Genomic DNA, 8,052 nt, shown 5'->3' with positions numbered 1-8,052 from the left:
CGTCAATGTAATATAGTGACGAGACAAAAGTAAGAACCATTTTTCCGCAAATCAGTTCCGCAACCGGCATTACTGCTTTATGCTGCGTGCGAGGAGAGTACCATTTTCCCGCTTCTTTTGCAATGATAACAGAGAGCACCATTCTCTCACACTCTCGGTGGAAAACGCGGGAAAATTCAATCGGCTGGTATCACTCGGGTCCTGTCTGTTGGAGAAAAACTCGTTTCGTGATAGGGCATTCCCGAGTGATTCCCTCTCTGGGTAGCCTCGGTGATGTGTAGACGGTTATTCTCCTTACCACCGGTGGCGCCACCCGGTGGGATGGACGCCGTGTCGGGTAGGTGGAAAATGGTATAAAAGCCAACATCAAACACCATCTTCGGGACGTTTTCCAGCAAGGGGTTGATGTTTGCACATGGTCTTAAGCGGAGCCAACCGTTGACCGAAAGGAAGCATCACAAAATTAGTTGTGTGTGCCCTGCAGTGTTTGACCCTCGTGTGTCGTTAGTGCTCTCTTGTTTTTGTGGATGGCTGTTTGTTTGCCGGTGGGCTTGAATGGCCGCAGGATCTGAGAAGAATATAATAGTAAAACAAACGTTTGGCCAGCTGGACGCAAAGCGAGTCACAACAGGATTAATCTTCGGTAACTTTCGGACGAGGATTGAACTCGTTTTGTCATACTGCCTAACAAGTGTTGTTAAAGTGAGCATAAACTGTGTGTCATATAGTAATAACGATATTTGAATAATTATTGAACGCTAGCAAAGAGTTTCTGGCAGTGAAGTGTGTGAACGAGTAACATTATGAAAGCAGTTGCAGTTTGAGTCCGTTGCCGACAGCAAAAGCGAGCCTACAATCCTCGAAGGTTTGTTTGCAAAGCTGATACTTAAACAAATGACTGTTCGTATTGAAAGTTTTCACCGCTCGCGGTTTCTTCCACCTGAACTGTATGTTTAATGCAAGAAATATGCAAAAAAGATAAACCTGTTGAATGTTTAAAAGGCAATCCAATTGTTTCCCATCTTGATCGGATGTGTTCGTGGAATACATTTTCCGATATTGCCAACCTGCTGCCGAGTGTGTCACTACTTGGTACACTATATTGGAGAAGATGAAACAGATTTATGCATTGAATATATTCGGAGTGGAACGAGAAGACGACGAATCTTGTGAACAACTTTGCATCAATTTTCTAGCTGATTGATATGCAGAAAAGAAGCGCTGTTCGCTTGTTAGGATGTTATGATGTTAGCGATAATTTGTGATCGGAATTCTGACACTTTTGAGTTATGAATACAAGATTACCATAGTCCTGTTTGCCTTTATTCATTCTATTAGTTCGATGTTATAACATCAAACATAATCACTGCCCGGACAGCGACGAAAAAGCTGGGAACGTTTTCAAGGAAACATTATTTGCATGTCTGCCAGACTTGATGATATTTGAAAATATATGACATCAAAACATTTTGTCGGTATATTGTGTAATGTAAACAGTTTGTATGGAATATCCTGAACGAAAAACAAAACATTTGACACCTTTTTGAGGATTATTTTTCTGAAATTTTAGTTCATGGGTAGAAAGGAACTTCTTGGTAGCTCATTGAAAAAAAACCTTGCAATAACCGGAATTTGTTTTATGGAAATAAAATATGAAATGATTAGAAAAATTAAACCAATTTTTTTTTTACATTTCCAAGTCAGCCATTCCATGCCAAACCGATATAGTGGTTCTCAGATTTTCGGCAAAAGTGGTAGTTTTATTCTTCATCGCAAATTATGAGACCGGTATAAAAACATTTTTTTCCATTTTTGCCAAAAATGACTTTTTTCAAAAATTCATAACTTTTGAACTACTAGACCGATTCAGATGATCGACATATCAAATTAAAGCCAATTAGCTGGTCTTTTCTGGAAAAATATTACATCTAATTAAATTTGAATTCTGCTCTCGTTATTATTGATTGTGTTCGTTTTTTATTGTTTTCATAGTCTCGGGACCAAAGGCGCTATAGTTTTTTATATTTTTTTCTGGAAAGCGTAGGATTTTCCACATAACATATCTCGAAACCAGGGAAGCGTTTTTTCGTTTTTGAGTTATGATTGTTCAAAGTTACCCGATGGTTCAAAAATCATTTTCCCCTTTTTTCCCATAAATGACTGTATTCAAAAATTTATTACTTTTGAACTACTAGACCGATTCAGATGATCGACATATCAAATTAAAGCCTACTAGCTAGCTTTTGCCAATTAACTGTAAACATGTTAACTTTGAAAAATCATAACTTAAAAACAAAAAATAACACCTCTCTGGTATTCGGATATATTATGTGGAAAAACCTTAGCTTTCAGGGAAAAATATTAAAAAAAATATGGCGCCCTTGGTCCCGAAACGATGTAAGCTATAAAAACAAATATAATCAATAATTACGAAAACAGAATCCATTTTCATCCACGGTGTAAGATTAGCTCATTGGCTTTAATTTGATGTATCGATCATCTAAATCGGTCCAGTAGATCAAAAGTTATGATTTTTTGTAGTGGAAAAAATGGGGAAAAATGATTTATCGGACCATCGGTTAACTTTGAAAAATCATAACTCAAAAACGGAAACAAAACGCTTCCCTGGTTTCGAGATATGTTATGTAAAAAATTCTCAGATTACCGAAAAAAATATAAAATAATATAGTGCCTTTGGTCTCGAGACCATGAAAACTATATAAAAAAAAACAAATACAATCAATAATAACGAAATTAGAATAAAATTTTTGTGCAAATCTGGTATTTTTTTGAAAAAGATCAGCTAATTGGCTTTAATTTGATATGTCGATAATTTGAATAGGCTCAGTAGATCAAAAGTTATGAATTTTTGAAAAACGTCATCTTTTGAAAAAAGGGGAAAAATTTGATTTTTCGGACCACCCTAAAATGGAAAAGGTCGCTTTAACAAAAAAATAAAAAAATACGGGTCTAATGGTTTGCGAAAAAGAGCAAAATTTCCACTTCCTACGAAAATCTGAGAACCACTGTATCGGTTTGGCATGGAATGGCTGAAGTAGAATCATTCAGGAGATTCTGTATCATTTCGTTCCATTATCACCTATGTGCGATTTGGGATACTGAACTCCAGTTCCAAAAAGACCGAAAAGGGAGACGCGTTTTTTTCGATAACAATGCGAACAGAGTTTGGCCTGACATCCAGTGACAATCCAGTCCTTTGTCAGGTGCAATACAATAAGCTGTATTTTCTTTATGATGCAACATTTTATGAAGATCTTTCGTTAACATATCAATGAGTGCAAATATAGAAAATCATTTTTCCAGGATGGATAAATTTCAGTAAAAAATCTATTCGATCACCTTTTAATGCATTTGTCAAATCATATCAAATCATATCTATGTCAAATCATATCGAGAATAAACATATTCCAATGATTTAATATGTTCCTGGAGTTCATTCTAAAACGAAAAGCTCACAGTGATGAACTTCCCAAAAGCATCCGTCTTTGAGATATACAATTTTAAGTTTAACACATCTGGTTAATTTACAAAGATATGCTCTTTTCATTAGTGCTATGTGTGGGAATTACAAAAGGGTTTTTCGAAATTTTCTAGGTTTTTGAAGCCACGCAACCAGTAGATTAATTTGTTCCACATTTCTGTGAAAAGTTGGAACCTTTGGTAACCCATGTTTCCGATCTGGAATGTCAGAAAAATCACATTTATTATTTTTCCATTTTCGGGTAGCGTAAATTAAAATAAAAAGTAACATATTTGTCAATAGTTTGCTTCATTCACTACATCACATAGCAGGTCAAACCAATTTTTTTTCAGTTATTGCTTCTAGTTTGTTTACGATATCTGGGCCGGATGGGTTGGGGATCAACTTGAATGCACTGGCTTGTCATCGCTACACATTGAGCCTTGAGCCCATCGAGGCAACTTGATACATGCTACAAGTCAATTTTTGTTACTTCTTGGAGCGCATCATTCCTCAACATAATCGACCTTTGCGAGTAATGTTGGGCTTAAACAACAGACAACGCGGATCGGTGAGGCTTGAGTCGTACGACAATATTGAAGAGACTACATAATTTGTTGATTATTATCATAATTCACCAGAATTATGGAATATTCTTACTCATAAAACAAAGGTATTTTTTCCTTCGTATAACTCATCACCACGAGAGAACGAATGGCCAGATGTGATTTGCATTTATATCGTTGTGTTCGTCTCCACCAAGATTATAATGATCAAGTAATTTTAAATATCAAAGATAAGTAGGAAAATTGATAAAAAAAAATCGATTGAAATCGATTATAGGGTAAGTTCACCAATTATGGAGGACATATGTCACCAACTTGCAGAAATTGGCGAATAAATACAGTATTTTTAGTTCAAAAGTATACACAATTATATTTTCTTGCAGTTTGGACTCTGTTTTTAAAGATTCTCACTGATATTTCGATGATTATTTGACTAAATTGTATAAACAAAAATGTTTGAAAATGCCACTTCCATATAGCCATTATGGTAATAGTTGGTGTCACATGGAAAATGTGTTAATAGGATTCAAATAATACTTCAATAACAATTTTTAAATAAAACTATAACTCTGAATATTATTCCTAGTATAAAATACTATGTCGTTGATTCTACACTCGACAAAAAATAATGAGAACGGAGCGCGAAGTCGAAGTTTTTAAGTTATTTTAGAAACGCTGTAACTTTGTGAAAAACCAACGCATGAAGATGAGATTTACATCATTTTAAAGCACCGTTTAAAGCTTAATTTTAAGATGTAACACTTGAATGCTTCTATCTTTTTGTATGTATGTGTAGTGGATAACAATACTGGAAAGAAAAAAAAACGATTTTTCTGTTTTTTTAAGACTTTGTAGATAAACACAGTGTTTTATTAACCAAGTCAATAGTAAATCCAATTAACCTCATCAATCAGCATTCATTTGATTCCAAGAACGCTCCTGTAGGTCATTTTACTACAGGATAAAATTTTGATAGAATGAAAAAAATCCCCATTTTCTAATGGATACTTTTTCAATAATGCGATTATTCCCAAATCAGAAGCCAATTTTGAAAATTCTAATAGATTCTGTACTAGACTCATTATTTATTATACATTATTCGGCAATTTTTGCCTAATTTTTGCTTTTGCTTTGATCCCTTAATTGACTTTCTCTTACGATAACCATGGCTTTCCAGACAGGTTTTGTGCCACATAATTCCAATATGCAAACAATATCAATCAATTGTTTGTTTTATGATTGAGCTATCTCGGATCGATCGATAGAAGATTGATCTTTTCCATTCCGATTTCCGATTTTTTGTATCGATCTTTTGTACTCGAGAAAATCAAGAAAAACGATTTTTATGCTTCCGATCTTTTCGATCCTAAAAACTTTTTGTAATTTTTTCAGTACTGTTTGTTGTTTTTTCAGTATACATCAACTTTTTATCTCAGTCCACCTAGCTTTTTATTTAAACATAATGTCAACATTTTGATAGTATATTCTACGATTTACTTCTGTACAAATGCTGACAGAGACAGAACTAGGGGCAGCTAGGGGAACCCCGGGCAAGAGTGCCCATCTGATTATTTTGCCAATTTCCATCTTTTACTATTATTCAACTACAGAACTTTGTTTTATACAGATACTGCATATATCTCACATATTATCAGCTAGAACCTTAAATATTTTTTATTGGAAAACAGATAAATACTAACTGAGCTTCTTACAACTGCAATCTATGGAAGAACGCACAGGCGCAAATTAACGAAATACCCTCAGTTTCTATATGTTTGCATGTCTCCACCCATAAATACAAACGGAATAATCATTTTTCTTCAACTTACTGTATGAACTAATCAAAATCGTACGCATTCATTTCAATAAAAAATAAATTTGTTATCTCTCAACTTTCGGGGCAAAAGGAGCCATTATTTCCGGGATAAAAATGCCATAGTCGTAACCTCGAATTCGATCTGTCAAACGCAAATAGTGTAATCGTGGTTGTGTTTGTTGTGGTCATGGTATGGGCTGACAACACACGACATCCCGAACCTAGGGTATAAAATCGCAGAGTGAAATAATTTAGATCACTCTTTCGACAAAACATCCAAATTGGCCGGAGAAGATTGGCTTGCCGGTTTTCGTGAACGCCACCAGAACTTGAGTTTGCGTTCTTTGGAACCACCGTGAATTTCACAGTGCTTTTTTATCAAACATTATATTTTTATAAGATTGGCACTCTTGCCCCGTACTGGAAAAATACAAGCCGAAAACATCATTTTTGTAAATAAATGTAAATTTTCATAGTAAACAAAACTTTTGAACAATTTGATGCATAGCTATACCTAAATAGGAGTATAAATGAACAAATCAGCAAAAAAAATGGAAAAAAGTATAACAAAAGAGCATTTAAAAACGTGTATTAGCTTAAGGTGGCACTCTTGCCCCGGGTTCCCCTACTAAGGGGATGTACTGTAATCAGTTGCGCATAGGATCACTGAACCTGATTTTGGCATCAATTACAGGTTTTTTTTAGATCTGGCGCCAAAATCAAGAGACGACTTTGACTAAATGACAGATGTATGGCACGAATGACTTTTATGGGATCATTGTCAGCTGAGCTCTGCGCGGTTGATGAATTTCTAATAATGGTTCTTCAATTAATTTGTTCAATAAAACGACTGCCTGACGACACAAGATGAATGCCCTGTAGTTGTGGCCTTCATGCTGAGGAACAAAACAAAATGCTTTTGATGTTTGAATAGAAATATGAAAATTGTATTCCCTGTTTGAATTCCCGCCATTCATATAGAACAAGCAGATAAATCGAAAAAAAGCTTTACATTTTTCAAAAATCGATTCGGCATAGATCGATTCTTTGGTACCGATTTAATAAGAAGATCGATCCCTACGCCGTTTGGAAATTCGATTCGACAATATCGATCTTTTCCTAAAGACCGCCCAATCCTAATTTATATTCAAAATTTTAAAAATTAAGATCTTTCGGGATGATAATCTGAGAGTGTACCCTACTTAATTAACTACAAATCAAAAAAGAATTAACAAGCATTACAAGTCCCGGTTATGATTTTTTCTTCTGTTAATGAGAAATTATTGTTTTTTTTTCTCATATCCGGAATTCGGCCAGATACCAAATATTGACCGGACAGGATATCGAATATCCGTTTCATCTCTAGATTAGTCTGTTGTAATGTGCTTCCCGGTTGTAAAATAACTGCCTGCTCCTCGTTGCTTGGCCTCTCTGCTTCTCTGCTAGCTGACAGGAGAATCACAAAGGCGTGAGGGTTGTGGTTTTCGATTCTCTCCAGGAACTGAACAAAGGATATTAACCCATTCACCTAAGATTTAATTTTCAACAAAGGTGGATCAAACAAATATGCTTCGGTCGGACGGATTTGTCGTGTTTCTTAAGGAAAAGCAGTAGGCATTTCTTGACGTACGAAAGCGGTCCGATAAGTACTTAACCTCGTAGTCCGATATCGTCAGAATCGCAAGAGAGATTACTTATCGTGCAGTACATGCACTGTCAAAATTTCAGTGGAATCCGACTCGTAGTTTTGTTTTGACCGTGTGTGGAACAGAGCTGCAATTTGTCACAGTCACTGCATATATTTAGGCTACTATTGCGACCATTGCAACATTACCACCAAACGACATGCAACAAAATATAAACCAACAAAACAAATTCCTCACTCTTTGATGCTAGATAGTTTGTCAGAGTGTTTTGACCATCAAAGCATGTTGCAAGTCAGTGCACTATGATCGTCAAGACAAGAAATACTATGTCACCTGATGTAATGGAAGTTTACACGTTTACCAGGATGCATTTGTTCACTTTGCTACCTGAATATCATTCTAATATAAAATGCTAAAACTTGGAGGAGAACAAATGATATAAATGAGTCTAAACGGACTTTCAAATGCGTGAATTTCGATATCGGGCAGAAATTTCTACGAAAAGAGAAATTTCTTCATTATTTCAGCATGTGGAGATTGTTC

At 35.4% G+C, this 8,052-nt stretch overlaps 1 protein-coding gene across 2 annotated transcripts in view; it reads left to right on the top strand.

Annotated features, from left to right (window-relative positions):
- The first annotated feature begins 398 nt into the window (after positions 1 to 398).
- Positions 399 to 8,052, top strand: part of LOC129775607 (corticotropin-releasing factor-binding protein) — a 56,101-nt gene continuing 48,447 nt past the window's right edge. The window contains exon 1 of one of the 2 annotated variants that reach the window (XM_055780565.1): positions 399 to 643. The gene's annotated coding sequence lies outside the window, so the exon portion shown is untranslated. Of the gene's footprint in view, positions 866 to 8,052 lie in introns of both variants that reach the window. The other variant, XM_055780555.1, reaches the window with a different exon arrangement.

This window comes from Toxorhynchites rutilus, chromosome 1 (assembly GCF_029784135.1).
Source record: "Toxorhynchites rutilus septentrionalis strain SRP chromosome 1, ASM2978413v1, whole genome shotgun sequence".
In the NCBI taxonomy this organism is placed as follows: Eukaryota; Metazoa; Arthropoda; class Insecta; order Diptera; family Culicidae; genus Toxorhynchites; species Toxorhynchites rutilus.
Note: the sequence above shows the minus strand (reverse complement) of the source record. Positions and strands in the feature narration are given on the sequence as shown.